The sequence below is a fragment of the Girardinichthys multiradiatus genome, chromosome 9, assembly GCF_021462225.1.
Source record: "Girardinichthys multiradiatus isolate DD_20200921_A chromosome 9, DD_fGirMul_XY1, whole genome shotgun sequence".
In the NCBI taxonomy this organism is placed as follows: domain Eukaryota; kingdom Metazoa; phylum Chordata; class Actinopteri; order Cyprinodontiformes; family Goodeidae; genus Girardinichthys; species Girardinichthys multiradiatus.
This window is the reverse complement of record NC_061802.1, coordinates 34,944,064-34,971,154: the sequence shown is the minus strand read 5'-3', so window position 1 is coordinate 34,971,154 and position 27,091 is coordinate 34,944,064. Positions and strand designations below refer to the sequence as shown.

The 27,091-nt window shown below is 41.4% G+C and overlaps 1 protein-coding gene across 7 annotated transcripts in view; it reads right to left on the bottom strand.

The window, feature by feature from the left end:
* The window catches only part of ralgps2 (Ral GEF with PH domain and SH3 binding motif 2), a 97,231-nt gene extending 71,029 nt beyond the window's left edge, over positions 1 to 26,202 (bottom strand). For 3 of the 7 annotated variants that reach the window (XM_047375860.1, XM_047375859.1, XM_047375864.1), the window contains exons 1-2: positions 25,867 to 26,202; positions 427 to 538 (exon numbers count right to left, since the gene is read on the bottom strand). The gene's annotated coding sequence lies outside the window, so the exon portion shown is untranslated. Of the gene's footprint in view, positions 1 to 426; positions 539 to 25,121; positions 25,400 to 25,661; positions 25,783 to 25,866 lie in introns of those variants that run through there. The other 4 variants (XM_047375863.1, XM_047375865.1, XM_047375861.1 and 1 more) reach the window with 3 other exon arrangements.
* Between the last annotated feature and the right edge of the window lie 889 nt (positions 26,203 to 27,091).

The window sequence follows — 27,091 nt, the reverse complement described above, 5'->3', positions numbered from 1 at the left end:
GAAAAAGAAGGAAAATCACCTTATCATGTTAAATTTAAAAGAAAAGCATTTACTTTCTAAGGAATATTATAATAAGGTGCATAGTCTAAAAACTGAAGTTACTAATTGCAGTCAGAAAAGAAAGAGGAAAAACACACATTGACAATATGTCTGTTGGAATCACTAAAATTTAACAAAATGAAAGGATCCCAAAAACCCCTTGGTTTTAGCTCAGTGATGGGTTATGGATAACCAATCTACCACTACGGTTATGTTTTCTGAAATACTATTAAAGATGGCAGCTAAAAATCCTGTAAATATACCAAAATGACATATTTACCTCTCTAACTGCAGTGAGAAAAGGGATCACCTTAGAGGCAGAAACACAAAACTACTGTAAGCAAAGCTCCACATTTACAAGAGAAAAAAAAACCAGGCCATACTTACCAGATATGTGTCAGATGCGCATAGTGCCAGAGGGAAAGATGCTTGTTGGTCTGTGTTCACTTCTCTCCCTCTCTATAGGGTCCTGGCTTTCTCAGATGTCTGCTTCTGCAGCCTGTGTGAAAGAAAAAGGCACAAAGAGAGAAGCTGAAGATGGAAAGGAAAGCAGACGGACTGTTTTTATGAGGGAAAGCCACGCTGCAGTAACGGCAGCATGTAGCAGACAGCCCAAACATTCCTAATAACTCATCTGATCTTGGCACGTCCTCAAGAACCCACCAGATATTTCATCTGAGAGATGCAAAGAATAAAAACTTGGGGCAGAGCCCGGTCAGAATAAACACCATTATCAAAAACAGAGTACATACATCTGTCAGCCATCACATTACGACTACTGACAGGTCAAGTGAAAAGTATGCTGCAATGGCACTTAGAGAGGGATTCATTACATATCAGGTAAACCTTCTGTCCCAGGCTTCGGTGTGTTAGGAACAGAACAACTAGCGTGTTTGGCTGTTTGTGATTCAAACGCTGATGTTGCTGCTAACATACTTCATTAACTGCATACCATCTTTCATCCTCAGCTTTTATTCTCCGTACATGGCCAAGAGTTGTCAGTAGGTGGCTCACTACGCTCAGGGATTACAGCTCATATAATGAAATGAAAGCAATGTGTGCCTGCTGGCAGACTGAGGCTGGCCTTCATACTTCATACAGTATCTCAGATCTCCTTTTCATCTTGGTCGACAGGAGATCAGAAGCAGATCAAAGAAAGCATCAAAATGTATCATCTACAAAGCTTTGTTGGCCAAATCAGAGGCCTTTCATTCTGATATTCTATCGTTACCATAAAAACAGTGTGAATTCACGTTTTAAAACTGTTTAGTGGCAGGAAAACACTCATAAAATAGGTTTATAACAAACTGTGTGTCATTGTCACATAGCGCTGACCTGCCTGTCCTCAGCGGAGTAAAAGCTAACAGCAGGTTTCTGCTCGTCAGCCTTGATCTCAACCGTCCTCCGACCAGTTTACTGCTCCTTAAGGGGACAGTTCAGTTTTCTGAGAGGGAGTTTCTATGAAGTTATCAGTGATTAGATGTGGACTGATAACCTTGAGTAGAACTACAGTGATTTCAAGGTATTTATACAAAACAGGAAAACAAAAATACATAACATGAACCATCCAGCCAACCGTTGTCTATACCCAATTGGTCCTGCAGGGTGGTGGTGGGGGCAGCTATAAACCAGCTTTATTTAAAACATAAAAACCACAATTATTCTGATTGCTGCAGCAAAAGAAATAATAATACCTTATTAAGAGTAATACATTTACACTATTTTTGTTCAAGGGAATTTCTTTCCAAAAACCAAATAACGTTTTCCAGCCAGCTGGTCAGCAGTGCACAGAAACATGTGGCGGAAGGGCTGTGCCACAGAAAACTCCTGGCATTTTTTCTGGCATCTCCCCATTGTTTTAAAACTCTAACTTTTATAAACCTTGGTATACTATTTGATATTAGACATCATGTGACGATTAGGGTTACGCATCAAGCCTCAAGAATCGATTGGAACCGGGACTATAACTCCGAAAGTGTGGCTCAACTTTAACATAAGAAATGACCAGTTGGCCAAGTTCATGAAAAGTTCATAGAATTAAAATTCATAGAGAAGTTTAGACGATTTCGTCCAGAAAGCACTCCGGTTAGCTAGTATATTTAAACCATGTAAACTTTTTTGACCCGTCCTCTTAAAAATTAATCGCAATCGAGAAATCCCAGGAACTGGAATCAAAACAAGGAACCGGAAACTCAAACAATGCCCAACCCTAGCGAGGATTGGTCAAAAATGCGTGACAACATGTGACCTTTAGCATCTTGGTCACTATGTGAGGCGTGGGGTATCTACTGCAGTCAGGCTTCATCCAATAAGCTGAATATCTTATTGGCATGCAAAATGTGAACTCATGATATTTTAAACAGGGTATGATTGCACGAACTGCTTGCAATCATGCATAAGGCATAAAGCATAAGGATAAAAATGTCCTTCCTTCATATAACATCAACACACCTTCCAGGGAACCAGAGCGTTTGATGTTTGGTGACATAATTCCTCAGGGTCGTATCTTTGGTTTCCTGAGGTTCAATGTCCAGAGAATGTCAAGTGCACATCTGACAGAATTTGAGGCATGCAGTGATAAGGAAGTGGTTTGCATTTGGGAAGCCGCCGAATGCCAACATGAGCTATGACAATGTTTTAGCATAACAAGCATGTCTTAAATAAGGCAGAGCTGGGGAAGAGGTAGAAAATAGCAGAGGAAGATTGACAGAATGTAGAGCAATTCGAGTTGGGGCTTGTAGGAAGGGGATGTGTCATAAAGCTAGATGTGACTCATGAATAAGAGCTATTTCTCCCTCTATTCACATCCTAAGACATCACAAGCACATAAACTGCACTTCACACCCTCAAATACAGGCCAAGGTGCTGAGAGGCACATTTAGCTGGTGATTTTTTTATGCCCCAATATGCATGTGCTAGCATATTTGTGCATGCAACACACTCTAGGTACTGCGACAACCATTTACACTCTTCTCTCTGGAGGGCTCAGAAAAGCAGGTCTTCAACACCTCCATTTAACAAACCCACTTTCCTCTTTACACTTCTCATCCTCTGTTCTTTTTCTCTTCACCTCAACCTGGCTTTACAGCAAATTCAAAAGTCTGTTTAATTTGTTGAAATTAAAGCGCATTAAAACATATTTTTTACCTGTGACTGGGCTTGGACCTCACAATAGTGTAATTATAGAAGTCATTTCTATGTCTGAAGTTAAGAAATATATCTTTATTTTTAAAAGATATTTCTTAACGTCAGACATGAAGTACAAGGCAAATAGCTGCAGAAAAGAGATGACATCAGTACAGCACCCCAAACCAATAGGGCCACTCAAAAAAAACACAAAAGTGAATTCATAAGGTGAAGATTTTCGCAGCAATATCTCCAGTAAAGAGGAGGAAGTCAGAAGAAATATTTTTCAGAAAACATTAGCTAAAGAACACAACAAACCGGCACCTTATCAAGGCATTTAAAAACACTCTGTTGTGAGCCCAGGTGGAGAATCACCATTTGAGACTTTTAATTCACAAAACTAAAAATCCAGAACCTTTCTGGTACACATTGTAATTTCTGCTCCAGTTCTGATCCGCATTGTTACCACGATGCCCTCTGATGTCAACATTTCCCTTCCCCTGAACAACAGTCATCAGGATACGTAAATCAGCCAGCTGTGCAGTGGTTGTGTAAAACCTAGTAGCAGTGAATGGAAGAAGCAGAAAGTCTCACTTTTCTACACATAATCAGTACATCAGTTTTACTCGCAGATATTTAACTGCGCTACAGTAAAGATGTCAAAATGTTATTTGTACGACACTGTCTATCCCATTATTTAAACCCTATGAGCCCATATACAGAGTTTTCTCACTACGATATGTAATTTACTCCAAAAATGTCTTCAAGATAATGCTACAAGGTAATGCTACACATGTAGCATAAATGACATATTAATACCTTGCAACCCGAGGGTTAAAATGTTTCTAAAATGTTCCATTCGGGTTTCCCTTGTAATACCATCTGTTGTTCATGGTGCAATTGTTTTTGATGAAAACTTTCCAAAGCCATTTCCATAATTTATTAATCAGTGGTAGCCATAACAGAACTGTGGCAGTGCTTCCCAGATGGCTTTGAGAATCAGGCGTTCAGACCCAATGCTGCTGCACACTGCTCCAAAGCCTTTACAGACAGAAACAAGAATTATTATCATGTTTACAATCCTAAACCTCTTCATGTGTCTAAGGAACTAACTTTGGGATTCTCTATACAGGATCATGAACAAATCTCAAGCTGTCAAGGCTGTATGTAAAGGATGTGAGATGTTTAACATTCACCGAGCGGTTGTGACAGCTCTGACAGTCGCTGCGTACGGCACAACATTTGACACTTAACTGCCCGACGAGCCTCACGTTTGAATCTGAGAGAATGCCACAGACCTCCCCCGCCCACCCCGTGCTCACAGAAATGAGCAGAAATTTGAAGCCTGTGTATTCCTGTGTTTGATACTTTGGCTACCTCTGCTGTTTCTGTGTGTCGTTTCAGGCACATTTAAGTGTCTGCCAGGCAGAAGGAGAGCTTGCTGAAGTTAAAAAAAACTGCCGCAAATGCACCAAAATCAGGGAGTCAAAGTGGGTCAGTGTGCTGAGCTGAGAAAGATGTGACTGCCCATTAAACCATGTCCTTGCATCTACTTCTCTTTAGAGCACATGGGTACAAAGAGCACCGACAGGGTCGCAAAGCTTATTTTTTTTTTTTTTTAAATGGTAGTGGAGTCCAGGATTTTATAATGTGATAAACCCAGGAAGATTTTCAAAGTGTATTCTTGCATTTCAGCAACAAAAGCAATTGTTACATCCAAATTTGGAAATAGTGCACCATTATTAGGCTCGTTAACCACCAGAGACTGAGTCAGTGGTGCTCCAGTGTATTCTGTTAAAAACTAGATACGTGGATCATGGGGAGGGGTAACAGTATCGATCCGGAACCACGAGGGGCTGGACTGATCACACATGCTCACTTATAGCACACTGATTCAGTAATGTAGAGAGCGTCACAGCAGCTCGATATGCAATGCTTTCACTCAGCAGGTCAGCCATTCAAGCAGAGGTTGGTGCCACAGCTTGTGGAGTAACTGGTGTGTGTGTGTGTGTATGTCCCTGTTCAGGGAACATTACTAACTGCTCCTTTACACCCTCACTTAACATGCCGGTGATGTTCTGACCCCTGCGAAGGTCAACAAGAGAATAGGAGCAGCTTCACGGCCCGTTTCACTCTTTGGACACGAGAAGTAAATAGAATATGTTAGCAGTCATGGCTCCATTGATAAATTTAAGAGTTTTTTGCATTGCATTTTCGCTCAGTATGTCAAAAGGCGTGCTAGTTCTAGCAGGGTCGGTTAGTCGTTGCAGTATCACCTGGTTCATTATTTGACTACATGACAGATTTTGTAAACATAATTGTTCTGTGAAATGACATGCAACGTTAAAACTGTTTTCAAATATTAACCTTGGTCATGCCACTATGATGAACTGCATGTATTTACCCCTTCAGCCTGGCAACCGGGACACCAGCATAGAGAGTAGACTGTATGCTGAAAAGGTCTTTAAAATAAAACGCTACTAAACCTCTAGGTTTAGCTGAACGTTGTGTGCAACATGGCCTGTTTAACGGTTTAACAATTCAAACCCTATGAGAGCACATTATTTATTGTATTGTTGTTTAAGCCTGAACTGTTGTACTGGGGCTGTTAAGTCTGTAAGCACAAGCACATTTTTCTTTTTATTTAATCAAGTTTTGCATTTGTAGTTTTGTTGCACTCATCGAATGACTTTAAATTTTATTTAAATAATTTTAGGACAACAAACAGAAAGATTTCTCTGGGGGGGGTCAAGAATTTTTTGAACATTTTGTGCTTTTGATGTTTTTGGATTTCTTTGTTTCTTTTTCTGGTGTGACTTCTTTTTGAAAGCGAATCGCTTAGAGGGTTAAATATAGAAATATTTTTTACATTCACCAAAAAAAGTTCAAATCTAAACACATTAGGTGGCTTAGCTAGTTATTGTTTTAAGTAGCTACTTACTGGAGGTCAATAAATTGTGCTTTATAGAAATAGCTCCTCTGCTGCCCAGATGGCACTGCTGTGGGTGTTAGCTGTCGGTACAATGGTTTGGTCCATTGTACAGACAATTTGGGGGGTGGGGGTCAAGCTATAAATGCCTCATTTTGCCTAGATGAATGGCAGTTCTTATATTGTTTAAAAATATAATGATTTTTTAATGGGGGGACCAATCTATGTTTTTTCCAAGACGGGGGAGTCCAGACCCCCGTCCCCCCCCCCCCCGTGATTTCTGCCTATGGTATTAGGATGCGCTGCTAAACTCGTTCGTTCGTCGTCTTCCGCTTATCCAGGACCGGGTCGCGGGGGCAGCAGACTCAGCAGAGACGCCCAGACGTCCCTCTCTCCAGACACCTCCTCCAGCTCCTCCAGGGGGAGCCCAAGGCATTCCCAGGCCAGCCGAGAGACATAGTCCCTCCAGCGTCTAAACTCATTAGGGGAAAATTCCTTCCCATCCAGCCAAGTTGATTCATCACCAACATGCCAGCTAAAGCAAGATGGCAGTTTTTTTTTTTATAAAAACGTGTTGCTGGAGCGACGTGGCGTTTAACTTTTGAGTGGTGCCCCTAAAGGAGGCTACGGGTCCTCGAGACAGGGGCCCTTTGCTGCTCGCCTTCTCCCTTCTTTCTCCGTACATTTTCTGTCTGATCACAGTTGTAGCCTGTTTTCCTTTAACTCTGTACCAATCTCAATGCTAAGTGAATAGTTGTTCTAAAAGGGTACATTCAACTAGAGCTAAATTAGTCAAGCAGTAATATAGCAGCAGCCTGCACTGTGAGGTGTGATTATTCTTTTTCCTCCCTCCTCTTCCTCAATCTGAGCATCCTAACGCTTTGATAATTAGAGGCCAGGCTTTCCAGACACGCTGCTCAGGCCTCTCCCTTCGTCTGACACATCCCGCTGTGACAGAGTCGCTTGGTATGTATAGTCACACACCTAGATAACACCTTCAACCAACACATCCATGCATCCCAGCTGTAATCTACAGTTCAGAAGAACCTTTAAATTAATGCCATAATCCTAAACTAACAAAAAAACAATATCTGTTTATCCATAAAATGGGCCAAAAAGGACAGCACAGAGCCAAGCTATAGAGAAGTGGCATGAGGCAGGCCCTCACAGCAGCAGGCTATTACGTGTGGGCACAGGACTGCTTTACAGTGTGTATGTGTGCGTGTGTGCGCGCGGTGGCTTCAGCTTGATTTGTGGCCCAAATGGGAGCAGGCAACCAGCCCAGCCCAAGTTCAACGCTGCTGCTAAGGCCTGGGTGACCTGAGCACAGTGACAGAGGAGTATGGGAAGGAGAGGGGAAGGGAGGCTGTGTGATGCTGGCAGCAGCACTGTTTGTGGTCATTCCTTGCATGGACTGTTAGCAAGGAAAGGCCGGGCGCACAATGCAGGGCAACAGAGCGGTCAGCCATAGCAGTAATTTTTAGAGGAAACTGATAGGATCTCTATGTCTTCCTCTATGAGCCTCTGAGGACTGGCATGAGGCTGACAGTCATCTCATAAGACCTACGCAAGTCACCTTACAGCAAAAGTTAATGTTCTGAGAAAACCACCGAGATGTTATGAAAATGAATTCCTAAATTCCTTCTTAAATATGTAAACAAGAAAAAAAATACGAGAGGAAAATTCTCCTGCCTCAGATACTGATCCATCTCTAGTTGTTGGTTTTAGTCCAACTTCAACAGCAGTTTCTATGTCCGTCATTGTTTATAGAGACTATCGAATGTGATCAAACCACAACCACAAACTTTACTGCATTTGGCAAAATGGTGGCATTATGTGTCAGACTATAACACAATGGTGAAAACAGAAGGAACAGGATGCATGGTTTGTGTACATCAAGAGCAGAGTATATTTGTATTCAGATCGCTATACTCTGTTACCCAAAAATAAACTTCAGTGCAACCAGCTACCTTCAAAACTCAACCAATAAGTAACAAATAGTCTACCTGAAAGTATTTTAATCTCTGTATAAATGCAGCTGCTCTGTGAAGGCCTCAGAGGTTTGTTAGAGAACAGAACAAACAGCATAACTATAGCAAGTCAAATACAACAGCAGTCAGTTACCAAATGTGACATCATCAGTGTTTTACTTTAGGCTAAATATTAATTTAGAATGACCATTAAAAGCTGTGTGGTCGGTGGATGAAGAGGGTATGGGTAAATAGTCCGCATGCTCAGGGGTCAAATAAAGAAACATTCTGATCAATAATGAGAAGTTGCATACAAGGTTATTTCCCTCTCACAGACAGGGGGCGCTAAGAGGTCGATGCTTTAAGGCGACTAGAAGATGAATACCAAATGTTCACGTAAACATGATGTAAAAATGCAGCCAGAGCTTCAAAAGTCCCCAGATCCACAGTTTTCTGTTGACACTGAACGTCAACACACGACTGGTCACATAAACAGCCAAATATTCCTGCTTCACCTGGCTCCAGGAAGAATTAAAAACACACACAGCTTTCCACGTTAAAATGTAAGCTCACCAAATAACTAGTGATGGTAGTTCTAGCTCGGTTCACACATCCAGATGTCTTAGAACAAGAAAAACAAAAGACTTAAGTTGGTACTTTGTAAAACTGTAGTATTATTTTTTGAATAGATGTGATTAGAATGCATCCATGTAAATAACATTATTAAGATTAATCATGTAATGTGCAACAATTTATTTATTTTAGTCAAACTAAGAAATCAGGGCATGACCTGTATGTCAGCAATTAACAGCCAAACAGCTCTGAGTCTCTGTCAGTTCTAGTTTTATGAATACCTGCCTGGTGAGGTGTGGTATGATACAAGTAGGAGTGAATTAGCACACTGGTGTTCTCAAACAGCAAGCCTTGCACACATACATCCGGAAAAGCAGTTCGAAGAAAGACAACAAAAAAAACACAGCGGTCATCTTTAGCAACCCCTTTTAAGTTCCACGTGTACTTTTGAACATCATTAATACAAATACTGATGTGTGCATGAGCGCTGGTGGCTCATTACGGACGATCTGTGTTTAAACCACTCATTGAAATAAAGTTTGTCCTAACTTTAAAACACAACCCAAACCAAATTTGAAGCATCAGGGCTAGGTAGCATGCTGCAGCTTAAATAATTTTGTACCGCAAAGCAAAGAGTGAAATAATATTTACACAACCTCCTAGTTGAATTGTTCAGATAAATAGAAGGACTTCCTACAGGGGAAGTGAGTTGCAAGGCGGGCGATGAACAAAAAAGCCAACGTGGCTGCTAGCAGCTCCGACTCCACGCTTCAGGCAGTGGGGGAAAACCGCTTCTTCAGGGACACCATCTCTTCTTGGGGTATCTTTGGCTTAGATTCTTGCCTGCAGCAGCTCAGAGAGAAAGGTTGAGGAGGTTAGTCTTATTTTCGGCCGGGATATGGTACACAAACAGCACACTATATTTTACTTTAGATCCAAGGTTCTTCGAAGATACGAGTCTTTTACTCAGCTAGTGAGATCAAGGCATCCAAAAGCAATGTCCCCTATTGCAACCAGTGGACGGTTGCAGTGAAGAGGAAGCGCTCTGCTGCACGCCAAAACCTTGTTGATCTCTGACTTCATGGGTATTCCAGTTGGGATACTTCTCCTTACTGGGAGCTGCCATAAAACAGTCTCTTTTTATCTGTGTCCAGTTCATGTCCTGGTTTCATCCCACGGTTGGCCCAACACATGCCACATCTCAACATTTCTAACCAAAGTTGTGTTTAGACTGTCCAACCTGGGTTTCAGCTCCTGTTGTGTTTCTAGTTCTCATGCATGTTCATCCTTGCCAGACTCAGGTCTTTACATTTCTTGCCACAAACAATTTGATTTTCTTCCCATTGATGGAACCACAAACAGACAGTCACAGATTTTCCCAGGACTGAAGTCCCTCTGGGCTTTAGACAGAAAGCTTTTGACTTAACAGAAAGTGCGTGCTGCAACCTGACAGACTGAACCATTATGTGAAAGAAAGAAAAAATATATACAAACACCCACAATCTCACTTCAACAATGTCATTTCCTGACATGACAAACTAGGAATATCCAGGCGGAAACCTGACAAATCCTGGATGTATAAAGCTTGATCCAATCACACAAAAGGACATAGCTGCTTTAGGTTCTGCATAAAAACACGTATTTCACGTGATTGTGGTTGCACACAATGGAACCATTCTGTTTGCAACCTTTTAAAGGTTTTGGGACGGGCTAATCTGAAATGTAAACCTTGAACAATGAGGTAGTTTTATAAGGTGGAGGAGATTGGTGAACATAAGGAAGGAAAGCAGAAGAGTGCTCAACAGGATTTTCTTTAACAGTAAAGATGTCAGTTCTATAAAACAGCCAACTCCTACCTTTGTATCATAATAAGACAACTTTACTCTTAAGTTCAGATAACTATCAGTGCAGATGTGATAAAGCTATAGTATTCATACCCAGTGAACTTCACATTTTATCACAATAAAACCAAAAACTTTACTGCATTTTACAACACAAAGCAGCACACAATTGTAAAGGGTAAGGAAAATGATACATGGTTTTCAACATTTTTTGGAAATAAAAACAACCTGAGTGTAGCGTGCATTTGCATTCAACCCCTAATCTATTTTGATAGTCCTAAATTAAATTTATTGCTGAATTTATTACTGTATAAATGTATTAAATATATAACTGGTGAGCTTCAGAAGTCACTTAATAAGTTAATAAAGCCCACCTTTATATTACGTAACCTCAGTATAAATCCATCTGTCCTGTGAAGGCCTCAGAGGTTTGTTAAAGAACATTATTGAACAAACAACAGGGAGGAAATTGTGAAGCTTAAAGCAGGGTTAGGTTCTAAAACAATATCCCAACATCTTACAGAGCACCATTCAATCTATCATAGTGCAGCGACAAACCTACTGAGACATTACTGTCCACCTAAACCTCCAGACTGGGCAAGGATCAATCTGACAAGCAATCAAGAGGACCATGGGAACCCAGGAGGAACTAACAAGCATTAGTTTTAGCATTTCACAAATCTGGCTTTTACAGAAAAGGGGCAAAAAGAACCCATAAGTCTGGTTGGAAGTTTGCCACAACTCATGTAAGGGGCAAAGCAAACATGTGGAAGAAGGTGATCCAGTCACATGACATTCACCTTCTAGTCTACATTCAACAGGTTACACAAGGTAAAAAACAAACAGCATTTCACCCTCAGCTGGCAGCATCTTGTTTTGGGCATGCTTCCCTGTCCCTTTTCATTGCGGACAAGGACAGGGAAGCTGTTCAGCTGAGAATGGAGCTGAAAAAAAGGACAATACAGACAGAAAACCTGTAACAGGCTGCAAAAACTTGAGTGGCGTGGAGGTACACCTTCCAGCAGGCCGGTGACCATAAAGATGCAGCCAGAGCTGCAATAGAATAGTTTAAAACAAAACATATTTATGTGTTAGGATATCCAGGTCAAACTCCAAATCTAACTGTAATTGACAATCTGAACTTCTGTTCTGTCGCTCTCTATCTAATCTCTATGAGCTACAGCATTTTTTACAAAGAAGAATGGTCAAAAATATTGGATGTGTAAAGATGGTAGGGACATACAAGCAATCAACTAAGATGTGCTGAATATAAATACAAGCCACACTTTTCAGATTTTTATTTGTAAAAACTTCAGAAAAATTATGTATCCTTTTTCCTCCCAGTTCACCATTATGTGCAACTTGTGTTGGTCTATCACATCAAATCTCAGTAAAACTCATAGAAACTTGCATATTTTCAGAGGGACACAAACAAAGAACATTTCAGAATCTATATTTGACCCAAAATTCAAGGGGCTTTGAAGTTGCTTAACTGAGCAAGACTGAGATAACAGGGTGCCCATGCAGCGTAACACATGCTCACAGGCACACACGTGCAAACACAGAGACTACACCGCACGCCTCACTTCCCCTAGAATGGCTCTGCCCTGGTTCCATCACTAGAAAGAAAAACAAAGCAGCAGAACATGAAGTCGGTGCTACCAAGAAGGTAAATCAGAGAGAAAATGAAGATAAAAAGAGACCAGGCCGGTGATAAGGTCTGTGATCAAAGTGTGTCAACACCTTACACCTGTTTTCAGCAGACAAACAAGAGCGAGGGCCAAAACATCACACATGCCACCACTTCAAACTTTTGTCAAGAACCTATGAGCAGCACACACACACACACACACACACACACGATCTGAGGGAAGAAACAAAAAACTTATGGACAAGAAAATGCTGAAAATTTGACTCAAATATGTCTGTGTTTATGGCAGTAGAGGAGCAGAACAAGACAAAGATCTGCTCGTATTCTTCCATGTCTGGTCCTGACCATCCTCGCTTACTAATATGGAGAAGAAGTTACAACTCCCATCAGATAGCAGCAGGAGAAGGCCGTTTCTTTCATCTTCCTCTCCAAGCACACAACAATGTTACACGGTGCGCTTCTTTCAGTTAGGGCGTGCGTCTGAGAGATAAAAAGAGAAAGCCAGTCTGCCTCCAATAAGAAGAGCAACAGCTGAGACCGGAGAAACAGCTGTATCGTTTCAGTGCCCCCCCCCCCCCCTTCCTGAATGAGCCTCCACCCTCACACCCCCTTGTTCTGATCCTTCTCTCCCACAGAGCACCCTTACCACAGAAATCACAGCAGGGAGCCCCCGCGTTTCCTCGTCCTCCATTAGTTTGAGCCTCTGTCCCCCCAGAGGCCAGGAGCCGGCAGGTTGCATTTGCTGAGAAACATTAATCTTTTCACTATAAATAGCAGTGGCAACATTACCAGCAGCGATGTCACATTTACTGTCCTTTTCACCAAATCTTTTCAAATCCAACCACTTCAGCTGGGTTCGCCCTGTCTTTTCAAAAGCAAAGATAAATCAGATGCAAGCCTGACCATCATGTTTTTCTTCCCTTTCACATAAAGAGAAGCAGCTAACTCATTAATACTAGTCACACCACCCTAAATGAGTTTCTTTCAAATTATATCTAAACAAACATAAAAAATAAAAATAAAACTGTCAGCGTGACTTAATTCCCACACTGACAGTTAGTGATGTCAGGCGTGTAGCTGCAGGCATGTACGAGTCTGTGGCTGCAAGTCGAGACGCGACGCAGGCGACAGGAAAAAAGGATCAATCAAAAGTCTGGATGGACCCTTTAAGAGCCGCAGAAACACGTCGGTCTGTGAATCCTAACCATTCACAGTATTTGCCATCTTACAAATTTATACTATTTTGCATTTTTGTCACACTTATTTCAGATCAACAGAGAAATTCTAAAATTATGTGAAAAAGAAATGCAGTTTTTCAAATCCTTTACGGAGGGCAAAAGGCTATCCACCCTCCAACCCCCAGCCCCTTAATTTATTAATCAACGTTAATTAGCCACATGTTTTTTTTTTTTTTTGTTTAAACCCAGTTCAGGTTACTGCCTGATCTGTTAAATCATGTAAATAGAACTTCTCTGACAACATAAAGTAGGCTAAAACTTATTTACAAAAAAGACCCACAAGCACTCACAATTCAAGAACAGATGAGAAACGTCAGTGACATCTATATGTCTAGAAAGGGTTACGAAGCCATTTCTAAAGCTCTGGCACTCTAATGAACCACAGTGAGAAAAGTAATCCACAAATAGAGAAAACATGGAAGAGTGGCGAACCTTCCCAGGAGTCTGGTAACCAACCAAAATTACTCCAAAAGCCCAGTGGCAACTCACCCAAGAGGTCAATAAACAAAAAAGAAAAAAAAACAAATCAAATAAACGAACACAGGACATCACCTGAAGCACTGAAGGCCTCACTTGGCTCAGTGAAAGTCAGAGTTCGAGATTCAACAACAAGAAAAAGACTGGGCAAAACCACTGCTGACCAAAAAAAAAAACACAAAGGCCACTCTCACATTTACCTAAAAAGATCCTAATGAGGCTTTGGAGGAAATATGCGGTGGGCTGAGGAGACGAAATTGGAACTTTTTGGAAGGTGTGCATCCCGTTATATCTGGCGTAAAACTAACAGCAATTCAGAAAAATATCATTATGTTGACAGTTCAATTTGATGGCTATTGTGTGATTATCTGGGGCTGCTTCGGTGCTTTGAGATTATGCAACAGGAGCGGTCTAGTCAAAGTCTGGATTTAAATCCAATTGAGATGCTCTGCCGTGGCATTGAACAGAAGGCCGGGGCCTAAATTCATCCACAGTAATATGAAAGACTGATGGGTGGTTATTACAAATATTTGATGTCAGTTGTTGCTAAGGGTGGCACGACCAATTACTCGATTTAGGGGGTAAATACTTTTTCACAGGGCCACGTTGGTTAGGGTAGCCTTTTCTCCAAATCAATAGGGTCAACAAAATCAGATTTTTAAAACAACCCCTTAAAAAGTGCATTAAAGTAAAACTTATCAGTTCATGTGTTAGTTATGATGCATTTAAAAAAAATGTTTTTATCGTTACTAAGATCAAAGGAAAAACGGCTGATTCCGACATCTGGGGGATTAGTCGGTGCATCCTTGCAGAGAAGCGGGAAACCTGTCGTGTCTACAGGGGTTCAAAAGTGCAGAAGCAAAAACACGGTTGAGCAAAAGAAAGCGGAAAAGGAGAAGAGCACAGAGAGAACAGAGCGCTGAAGCGCTGTCTGAGTGTGATCTATTGTCTTTGGCTGTAGAGCCGCCCTGAGTTCACGAGTTTCCATGACATAGCCAGGGCTCAGCTCTAACGTAAACCAATGCACTCAGAGACAGATAGATGAGGCCACACGCTGCGAGACCAGAAAGGACCCGTCAGATGTCTGATACAAACCGGTGGATCAGGACAATACGCAGAGGAAGTGGAAGGGTGAGGCGTGCGTCTGTTTATCCTCATTTTAGCCCGTATATAAATGCTTTGTATTTGTAGACTATAACAACAGCCTAAAAAGATCCGAGTATACACATTACTACAGTGTTGTGAATTAATTGCAGAATTTGAGGCTGCAGCAGTTTTTAAATGGAAGTGAATGTACAGCGCCTAAAAAAAGGTATTCACCACTTTCTTTTTTAACAAACTAAGTTCTGTATAGTGTGGCATGCGTTTGTTTTCAACTCCCTTTATTCTAATATCCCTGAATAACATCCAGTAAAACCCGCAGCCTTCGTGAGACAACTAATAAATACAATCCACTGTTGTCAAATTGAATCTCAGGACAAATAAGGCCATTCTGTGAAGACCTTAGACTAGTATCTCATATGACCTTGAATATTCCTGTCGTGAAGCATGGTGGTGGTAGCATCATGCTGTGGGGATGTTTTTCTGTGGCAGAGACAAGAAAGCGAGAAGCTGGGTGGAGGTAAATGAAGGATAATCCTGACAGAAAACCTGTTAGAGACAACAAAATACTTCAGACTGAGGTGGTAGCTCACCTTCCAGCAGCATCAAAGCACATGCATGTGTTAGGATGGCCCAGTCAAAGTCTAGACTTAAATCCTTTTGAGATTATGTGGGAAAACCAGAAAACTGACATTGAAACAAATCTGATTAAGCTTTGTTGCATAGGGGTAAAACCAATGGTTTGAGACGTGAAATACTGCTTGAGACATGAAGACGGCAAAAGATGGTTTTACAGAGTACTGATTCAGAGAAGCTGAATACAAATAAATCCACGAGTAACAAATATTGAAAACCATATCTCACTCTCCTTCCACCCCAAAATTATGTGCTGCTTTGTGTTGGTCAAAGGTCAAGGGGCCAAATATTTGTGTGCATTGCAATAGAGGTTCAGCAAGAAGAGAGTTTGAGAGAAAAATGCACACTGCTGACCAGAAAATTAAACACTGCTACCTTCACTGGCATGCAAAAGAAATTCCAACTGCTTAAACTAGATGGCCAAGTTTTATTAATGTGCAAAGCATGTTTGCTATTGGCTGAACTCTATTTTTAAGCTAGGGCCACGAAGATACGGGAACAGCTGGCTGTGGGACATAGCCCGGCCTCTAAAGGGGAAGGATAAGAGAACACACAGTTGTAGAAAAGTAGTGGTGTATTGATGTTTGTAAGTAAGGAGGTGGCTACAAAAACATAGAAACTCATTAATGTATCCATATTCACAGGAACTGTAACAAACAAGGCCGAGGGAGGACTGAAGTGAACAAGTTGTTCACTGAAGAATGTAGAAATAACATCTAATGTTGCTCATTAAGGTACATTCAAATACTATCCCAGTCACATACGTACGAAAAGTTATGATCTAAATAAAATACAAAACTGCAGCGTAATATTCCACCCTTGCTGCAAAAATTGATCCAAAGCAGAGTGGTTTTCTCTAACCCAGTTTCTAGTTGCATGTTGTACCGGCTGGTAAGGCCCAAAACATAAAACTGTAACCGGCCCGCTGTGTGGGCTGCAGGCGCATTGACATTTATTACATTTTCTAAGAGGAGGAAGATGTGGCTGCTGATTCAGAAGATCAGTAGCAATGCAACATGCCTCATAACAATAAAGTGCAAGGAGCGTTTTGCTGTCATTTCTTAGATCTCCGTTTAAATGTTAGAACTGACTTGGTTTTATTCAGCCACATCAGAAACAATCTGATCATTTCCATTTATTTTCAGAAATTCTGATTTTTGTCTTTCAGTAAATGGATTCATTGGAAAAAATGTGCAACATTTTTCTTATCCACCATCAGAGAAATAATAAAACTCCATACTTCTAAGAACCCTCCATGTGGAAGCAAGACAGCCCATTAAATAAACGTTACACACTTTAGTCAATAGCTTTCTCTCACTCACTGACAAGCCATCAGACACCCTATAAATGCACACACTGATGATGGATGATGCGGAGCATTTTACCAAGTATTTTACATCCATGTTAATATCAGAGGCAATGTGAGGTTCAGTGTTTTGGCCAGGATATGCTGACAGGAGGGACCGCTCTCCTTCCAACTGGAAGAAAACCACAGTACAAGCAGTGCTGGCCTAACTTATCGGCACCCGTTTAAACGTTTTAAACATATCTTTGATTGTAGAAGCCTAATATCTCTCTGAAATATATATGAGAAAATCCAACCTGTAATTTGAGGATATGTTTCAGTGGGGAGAAAAATCCATTATGATAAATAACTGCTTAGAGCAAAATGAAAGGAAGTATTCCCCTGCTGTTGTTGTAGAAACCCAGTTTGCCTGTAGGACAGCACTGGTCCTCTCTTCAGCTCAGCCAGCAGGTTTTTCAAAAGATTTATGTGTTGTGACTGAGGTGGTCATGGAAGAACATGGTGACTGGCTTCTGTGTTTCGGATCACCATAAAAATGTGAAAGACCAAATCATGATCAATTATCGGTCTTCAGGCAGTGTTTGCCAACCTTTTATTTAAAATGTTATTTTGAAGAGTTCATGGAGCCATGTACTCTAACAAGGTGTCTAGAGCCTTTGAAAGAGAAAAAGGCCCACAGCATCACAGATCCTCCACCATACATAACAGTGGGTATTAGGTGCTCTCCCACATATTAATCCTGCAGCTGCTGTCACATTGTGCCCTATCTTGCCAAGTATGTTGGCATTTTGAAAAACGTGTTATGCAGGTGTAAACTAGGATCAAGGAAACATCTAATTGTGATAGCATTGCTGAAAATTGCAAAAGGTATTATTGATTACGATCAACCCACATTTTCCTGGTTGTTTTCTTTATTTTCCATCACTGCAATTTTACCACCAGTGTGTGATATATAGCATCCCAGCCATTAAAATATACATCAGGTGTGGGCATCAAGGGCAGTTAGAGTTTATCCAGCTTGCCAGATGTAGTACTAGGAGGAAGAGTGTGAATGCAGAGAATGATGGTCACGATCCAACAATTTTCTAACTCGATACCGATACTTGGTACCATTTTTGTTACCGGGGTAACATTTTTGAAGGCACAAGATTCTTTCTAGTTAAGAGCAAAAAATATGTTTGATTACAAATTGAAAATATTTTAACTTCCTAATTAGGGCAAAACCAATAAGTAGGGGACGACTTAGCCCTTGTTTAGAAAAAAATATATCATTTAAAGTGTAACTTCCATGTTTGGGCGATTATTTTAATAATTGTTTAAACTTTAGTGTGCCATTGTTTGCTTCCATTTGCCCATCAATTAAATCAAACTACTAAGGGACAAATGAAGAATCCTTCTATTCGAAATAAATTTTGTTTCTAAACACACATTGATCTGGCACATATAAAAACACATTTACAGTATAAGAAAGGATCTGGTCCATGCATATGTATTCAGCAGCAGCCCTGTACAACTTCTTTCTGTCTAGTAATTTTGCAGAATATTTTATTTTGTTATTAGCCACAGCAGCAGGGTAGGTTGGTTCAGATTCCTAAGTTTTTCTGCTTTAATTTTCAGTTTCAGTCCGGCTCCACTATAACCTGTTATCATTACCCACATTAGCCTCCAATGCCTTTACAGCTAAACATAGAAATAATGAATTAACGTCTTCCTCCATTATTTCCAGCAACAGGAGATACAGGAGCTATACTGACATGTCAAAGTTGCTCTCAAACATCATGTTGTAGTATTAGCTTGTGGCATTAGCGCAACTAGCATGGGGCACTGTTCTGCATTTTGATGTTTTTTTTCCTGCCAACATGCCTCACAGGAAATGTACCTCTGAAACAATGCTTTTGTGTTTGTCTCGTCGGTTAAAGGGCATTGCATGTTTTTTTATGTTTTTTGTTTTGGCTGTACTCGCCTAGCAGAGTTTCAAAACCTCCAGCAGATCATTGTTGTGGTCAGGTATGGCTGCAGGGTGGGGAGGGCTAAGTGTCTCTGTTATTGCAGCGCTGCAGCTGGAAGAAGCGCGACAATTTGGGCAAATGTGAATGGGTCAGTTTAGGTTGATTTTGACGCAAGTGACTGTTTTTGAATAACTAAACATCCATTATTTTGACAACCCTAATGCAGAGCAACGTAAATATAACATTGCGTCCAAGTAGTGTTTGTACAAATTGACATTGCGATGAATGAAATTCAATAAATTGCAAGGCTCTAGTTTAAGCATGAGCAAATGAAGCAGTTTTTTTTTTGGAACACCGAGTCTTTTAAGTATGTGTGTCATTTTTGAGGTACTTCCAGTTTGTCCTGTGTGTGTATATTGGTATCAAGGGTGTGGAATGCGGTGTTTAACTGTATAAGGACAGGGTATGATATTCCTCCTGTGAAACCATCTTTAAGTTGATAGTTTCACAACAAACCCACATGGAAAGACAAACGCTCGATCTTACTCTCATCTGACCAAAGTACATGTTATAAAGTCTGTGTTAACATTCGTAATGGTCGGACAGAAAGGGTTTTTCTGGCATCAATCCTGAACAAGTGTAGACATCATTAAATGCTTGTTATTGAGACTTTTTGACTCATTTGTTTCTGTTGGATTTAATGAAGGCAATACAGGAAACAAAAGGTTTAAATCAAAGCTTTAGGCATCATTTTTCCTGCTGTTGAACAGCTGTATTCAGTGTGTGAGAGAATCAGCTCTAACTCATGCCTGACCCTCTGTGTATCATCTCGCTACAATGCTGTCTGTGTCCAACCAGCTCTCGGTGGCCTCTACTTCTCCTAAACAGTAGCCGTGACTGCAACACAACAGGAACCACATGGCAAGCACACACAATGAGGGGAGACACAGCGCAGCATTACTTCCTCAAATGTCGTAGTGGGTAAAAAGGTAAGTAGCTCAGTCTGCACAATGCAACGTGGTGCAAGCTTCTGAGATTTGAGAAGTGAAATCCCGCATTACCCTTCCCTTCTTATCTTCTCGCTGCACATTTGCACACAGTCATGCACACAGCTAATCAGGTGCTAGCCAAGCTCCACATCTACAACACCCACTTCAACCTATTCCCGGCTGCATTAGGAGCCCCTGATACAGTCCATATCAAACTCACAATCATCCATAATATTTTTTAGCAGCATTCCATAACAACCTGTGGAGCGTGGCGTGTTTGCTACTCCTAACAGTAACAAAGACGTTGGATGGCTCTGTAGGATCAACATTAGAAATCAAAGTAGAAAAAGAGAAACACACGGCTTTGGTTTTGCACTTGGAGGGGGAAGAGAGAGGGAAAAAAGGGCATCAGAGGAAAAAACAACACCACCAAGAAGAGTGTGACGACATGTGACTTCGCAGTTCCATCTGTGCTGAATGGATGTGCCAGACTCACCCATAAAGTTACCGTGGCAACAGAGCTCTGGCCTTGATTGGAGGTCACGCGGAGATGAAGGTTGACGCAGGCTTGTAGACTATCTATAGCACCCAACAAGAAGATAACTTGTTCACTCATCTGCACATGCATGCAGAATCTACAAACATGTTGAAAACACGACTTCCAGGGGACATGACGTTATGTAGCATGTTGAAATCTGAGAGAGACCAGGGCCTGCACTCGATGACGCAAGGGCCTTCCAGTGCTTCATCCTGTTCCCTTGTAAACACACGGCTCTGATTCTGAAAGCGTACTTTCATTTCACACACACATAGATGTAATCTCCGACTAATCACATTTGGAGACCTGGGATAGAACAGTTACGCAGCGGTCTTGAACAGATGGGGCTGCCATCATTAGGCATCGCTGGGATTAGCTTACGGGTGCAATATGTAGCTACCGATGGGTGGTTTCCTCTAACTGGCCCCTAACTACTCTGATTACCATACAGAGAATCTGTGTAGTTACAGCTTTCCTACAGTTTTTACATCCATACGTTCCCAGACTCAAGTTAGCAGAGTCATCAGTCTATTTGTGAGCCACTATACAGGTCCTTCTCAAAATATTAGCATATTGTGATAAAGTTCATTATTTTCCATAATGTCATGATGAAAATTTAACATTCATATATTTTAGATTCATTGCACACTAACTGAAATATTTCAGGTCTTTTATTGTCTTAATACGGATGATTTTGGCATACAGCTCATGAAAACCCAAAATTCCTATCTCACAAAATTAGCATATTTCATCCGACCAATAAAAGAAAAGTGTTTTTAATACAAAAAACGTCAACCTTCAAATAATCATGTACAGTTATGCACTCAATACTTGGTCGGGAATCCTTTGACAGAAATGACTGCTTCAATACGGCGTGGCATGGAGGCAATCAGCCTGTGGCACTGCTGAGGTCTTATGGAGGCCCAGGATGCTTCGATAGCGGCCTTTAGCTCATCCAGAGTGTTGGGTCTTGAGTCTCTCAACGTTCTCTTCACAATATCCCACAGATTCTCTATGGGGTTCAGGTCAGGAGAGTTGGCAGGCCAATTGAGCACAGTGATAACATGGTCAGTAAACCATTTACCAGTGGTTTTGGCACTGTGAGCAGGTGCCAAGTCGTGCTGAAAAATGAAATCTTCATCTCCATAAAGCTTTTCAGCAGATGGAAGCATGAAGTGCTCCAAAATCTCCTGATAGCTAGCTGCATTGACCCTGCCCTTGATAAAACACAGTGGACCAACACCAGCAGCTGACACGGCACCCCAGACCATCACTGACTGTGGGTACTTGACACTGGACTTCTGGCATTTTGGCATTTCCTTCTCCCCAGTCTTCCTCCAGACTCTGGCACCTTGATTTCTGAATGACATGCAGAATTTGCTTTCATCCGAAAAAAGTACTTTGGACCACTGAGCAACAGTCCAGTGCTGCTTCTATGTAGCCCAGGTCAGGCGCTTCTGCCGCTGTTTCTGGTTCAAAAGTGGCTTGACCTGGGGAATGCGGCACCTGTAGCCCATTTCCTGCACACGCCTGTGCACGGTGGCTCTGGATGTTTCTACTCCAGACTCAGTTCACTGCTTCCGCAGGTCCCCCAAGGTCTGGAATCGGCCCTTCTCCACAATCTTCTTCAGGGTCCGGTCACCTCTTCTCGTTGTGCAGCGTTTTCTGCCACACTTTTTCCTTCCCACAGACTTCCCACTGAGGTGCCTTGATACAGCACTCTGGGAACAGCCTATTCGTTCAGAAATTTCTTTCTGTGTCTTACCCTCTTGCTTGAGGGTGTCAATAGTGGCCTTCTGGACAGCAGTCAGGTCGGCAGTCTTACCCATGATTGGGGTTTTGAGTGATGAACCAGGCTGGGAGTTTTAAAGGCCTCAGGAATCTTTTGCAGGTGTTTAGAGTTAACTCGTTGATTCAGATGATTAGGTTCATAGCTCGTTTAGAGACCCTTTTAATGATATGCTAAGTTTGTGAGATAGGAATTGTGGGTTTTCATGAGCTGTATGCCAAAATCATCCTTATTAAGACAATAAAAGACCTGAAATATTTCAGTTAGTGGGCAATGAATCTAAAATATATGAATGTTACATTTTCATCATGACATTATGGAAAATAATGAACTTTATCACAATATGCTAATATTTTGAGAAGGACCTGTAATGGATAAATATTACAGTTTGTTATGAATGTACAGCAGATATATCTGGGGGTACTTCAAACATACCTCCTTGGGAGTTTCTCTGAACATGAGCCTAAGAAAACCCCAGGTGATAAAACACCTATGGGTGTTCTATATGTCCTATATCTTTTTAACTAAAATCATAAAATCAAATTCAGTTTTCAATTTTGTGTTTTTCTTTCTTTAAAACTGTTAATACACTCTTTTACCATACAGAAAAGTCTAAATAACTGCCTAATGTTGAAAGTTCCTTCTAGAAACTTTTTTCTAGAAGTTTTTCTCTAGAAAAATGGGTGAAACCATTCACTCACTGGATATTTTCTGTCCTTCTTACAGTTAAAACAGGCAAAAGACGACACGGACATTTTGAGGCTCAGGTGTTAAAGCTTAAGAAGACAGCAATGTAGAAAGAAAAGAAAAAAGACAGAAAAGAAAGAACCTGCCTTTAAAATAAATAAAAAACCCACAGGTTTCAACCAGTTAAACACAAGCAGGTCTTAGAGCTATTCATTTAGGTAAAATGAATTTTGAATGTTCATACAATAGTTTGTGCAATGTGCACCACTTACTGTCCTCTTTTTATCAAAAATGTTGGACCAAACCCAAGGCCCATAACCCAAAATATAATTAAGTTACTATCTAAGCAGTCCAAATATTAACGCTTTTAGAGCCTGATCAGAACTGTCATCATTTGCTATGAATTATTAGATGTCGAGGAAGACAGTTAAATTAGGGAAAAAGGGGATTGTATCAAGTCTCCTCTGAATAACACTACAGCACTGCAAAAAGGCACACTAGTCACGAGCCTGAACCCGTGACCTCGGGTCATATGTGAAGTGTTGAGAACAGCAGACTCACGCAGCCGTACAAAATATCAAAATGTAACATTCCTGGAATCTAGAGGGGAGATAAGTAAGCTACCTTCAATGTCACAGAAGAGGGAGGCTGTTTGTGTGTGAGGTTGAAGGAAAAGACGGGAATGTAAAAGTAAAAAGCCCGCAGCCCACTTAAGGGTATCACATCTAGAGCACTAATGCAGCAAACAGAGGTGATGTGTTGATATAGCAGCTACAAAATAAACTGAATGGCAATCAAGAAACACAGACGGGTAAAATTCAGTTGAGTTAGGGAGGCGCAGGCCGATTTCAGCTGTGCAAACTCAGTGTTCATGAGTGCTGATATAACAAGTTCAAAAAGCTGAGCTGCAGACCTTAAACTGAGTCAAAGAGAAACAAAAAGAAAGCTAACCTTCAAACGATACTCATGTACAATGTAAAAGAGCTCACACCTCTAGAACGTTTTCCACATGTTATCCCGTTAAAACCACCACCTCCCATGTGTTTTAGTTTGATTTTATGTCATGGATCAATGCAAAGCAATGCATAGTTGTAAAGTGGAAGGGAAATGATACATGGTTTTCACAATTTTATGAAACTACAAATATGAACAGTGCAGATGTCCGCCCAACTAAAGTGACGGGCAAGGACAGCATCGATCAGAGAAGTAAACGAAAGACCAGTGGAAACTTTGGAGCAGATGCAAAGATCCAGTGTCAGAATCAGCAGACACAAATAAAAGCTTTGCACTCACAGAAATTTGGAAAAATGACAAGAACAGACCCGCTTCTGAAAGAAAGCCATAAGAGGTTCCATTTGCAGTTTGCAGCATGTATGTGGAAGATGAGACCAAACCTGAAATTTAAACATACCACTGTACATGACCCTGAACACACCATCCCTATGGTAAAACAAGGTGGTGGCAGTATCATGCTTTGGGGATGCTTTTCTTTACCAGCAATCAGGGAAGCTGGCAAGAATAGATGGGAAACGTGGGAAAAACTAAATAAAGGGTTGGCAGTCTCACTTCTGTCAGTGTGCTCCAGGGCAGCGGTGGATGACTAATTGTAATGTAAATCGCTTTGGGGTCTCTGGGGACTTGATAAAGCACTATACAAGTACAAGCCACTTGGCATTTACCATTTAAAACATGTCAGATTCAACAAAAGACCTGAGTTGGAGGCTCACCTTACAACATTTGTTACAATGACACAAAGCCTAGATGAAAATCCAAACAAGAAAAAAAAAACGGATGCTCTCTATCCAGTCTTACTGGGAGAAAATGTTGATTTGTGGACGTGCAAAGCTGCTGGAGACACACTCCCAAAAGACCTGCAGCTGTAGTTGCAGCAAAGGATGTTTCTCCAAGTAATGACTGGCGTCCTGAATACGAGCAGATGTCATACTCCTCAGATGTTTATGTACAGAAATGACGTTGAAAACCATGTATGCTTTTCATTTCACTTACCAGTGGGCTGCTACGTTGTGTTGGTATATTAAATAAGATGCCGGTGAAATACATAACTTTTAATTGATTGTAACGTGAGAAATGTGGAAAACTACAGATGTCCTTTCTGATTCAGTCTGCTTACTTCAGTTATAGTACAGTATAAACAGAAACCAGCTAATTAACTTTTGCCTTTTGATGTTCACAGTTAAAATGTTCCGAGTTTCGTATGTCTAAATAATTTCCGACCAAACGGGTACAGCTTCTAGCCCCTATATCAAAATGCTCCTACTTACCCTGATATGCCAAAAACTAAGCCAGGCCGCACCCAGAGCGCTCCCCACGCAGGATAAACGTGCCGTGGGGTTATCGCCTGAGAGCTCCCCGGAGGAGCAGCAGGTACTGAGCCTGCAGTGGCTGCTAACAGCAAGCTGTCCCGGAGCTAACAAAGCTGCCTGCTCCACGTAAACTCAGTGGCTTTTTACACGCGCTGACAGTGTACGAACAAAGGGGAAAGGATAAATAGAAAATCACCAATGCTCCCTCTCCGGTGCTATTTTTACGCCTCCATATTAGCATGTCACAAACACTGCTAACTAGCTTCACCCACTAGCTTGTAAAACAAAAAAAAATAAGGGAGGGGGGGGGGGGTGCGTGATTTACTGCTGGCATCAGTTTAAACCTCACTGCCTCTCTCTGCATGCGGAGGGACTATTTTATCTTCACCTGAGCCGAATGAAGACACATGGAATAATGGAATAAAGGTTTTAACACATCTCTACACCTAGCTACAGATACCCATAGTCTCCGTAACAAAACCCAGGATCCATCCTTACATCGATCGTAGCGTCTCTGTCACACTTCTAAAACGAGGAGCATCCAGTGTAAAAACAAAAAACAAACACACCCAAAATCCATCCGTGGGGATTGAACGTTGCGTTAGCTAGCTAACTCGACGTTTGGTGGGGGGTGGGGGGATTACCGAATGATGCGGCTCAGGATTACCAAGTTCTCCCCTGGCTGTGATCTGCTGCAACTCACCGAAATGCGCCGTTTTCCTCCGTCTCCGTCTGATGATATTCCAGCGGGAACATCAGAGGACGGCGCTCCGCATTTCGTTATAAACCACAACGCTACGCAGCACAACAGTGCACCTCTCAACAGCTGTGTTGTGTTTTGAATGAGGACTGAGGAGGCGCACAGCGGACGGGCGGAGCTTCAAGGGTGCAAACTGGGGCAGGCTGCCCATCATCCTCAGCAGACCTGCCTTTAGTATCTTTAAGTACAGAGATCCTTTGTCCTTCTCAGCATTATTGTTGACCAGTACAGTGTCGGTCTGACAGATGGGATCCGCGTTTCTCTTTGTCTATTGTTGCAGGCAGAGCGTAGCACAAAGCTTAGTGTGCTTTGAAATGGGAGTAAAGTTCAAGTGTTTGATTCTGCTTCCCTCTAGCGGTCACTCGCGGTAAAACTCCAGTTATAGTTGGATCGAAAACAAAACCACCACAAGTGAGTCTCAGTAAACTCTAGGTACTTCTGGCAGTGAGGGCAGGTGCCAAGTATTGTTACAAAATGAAACCAGTCTCTCATGTCAGCAAATGGAAGCCTGAAGTTCTATAAAATTTCCTGGTAGACGGCTGCGCTGACTTTGAACTGGAACAGAGTGGACCAACACTAGCAGATGACATGGCCAGGAGTGGCTAAACACGAGTAATAAAATGGTTCTGGCCAATGTCCTAGATATGTCTGTGTGGTTGCTCTTGATGTTCTGACTCCAGCTGCAGTCCACGCCTTGTAAATCTTCTTTAAACTCTTAAATGTGCTTTGCTTCAAAATCCCCTTAAGGTTGCAGTTATCCCCGTTGTTTTTGCACTTTTTTAACCACACATTTTCCTTCCACTCAACTTTCCATCAATGTGCTTGAAACAGGACTCTGTGATTGGCCAGCTTGTTTACAGAATCTATGTATAGGTTTCAGTATGGGTTTCAGTTTTTGAATCCAATTCCTAAACTAAATGAACTTTTCAATGGTATTCTAACCAAATGAAAGTGTTTTTTTCAGTTTAGTTCAAATACAAGTTTTATTTTAGGTGTTCTCTTTTTACTGTCAAAAGTTTCTTGTCTGGAATTTGCACATAGGCGTGAATGTCATATGATTTTGAAGCTTTTAAGAATTTATTTTAATTATTATTTATCTAAAGTGGAGGGGCTGTAAAGATACAGCTGCATGGATTTCTTCAAACAACAATTGGTTACACATTTTCTC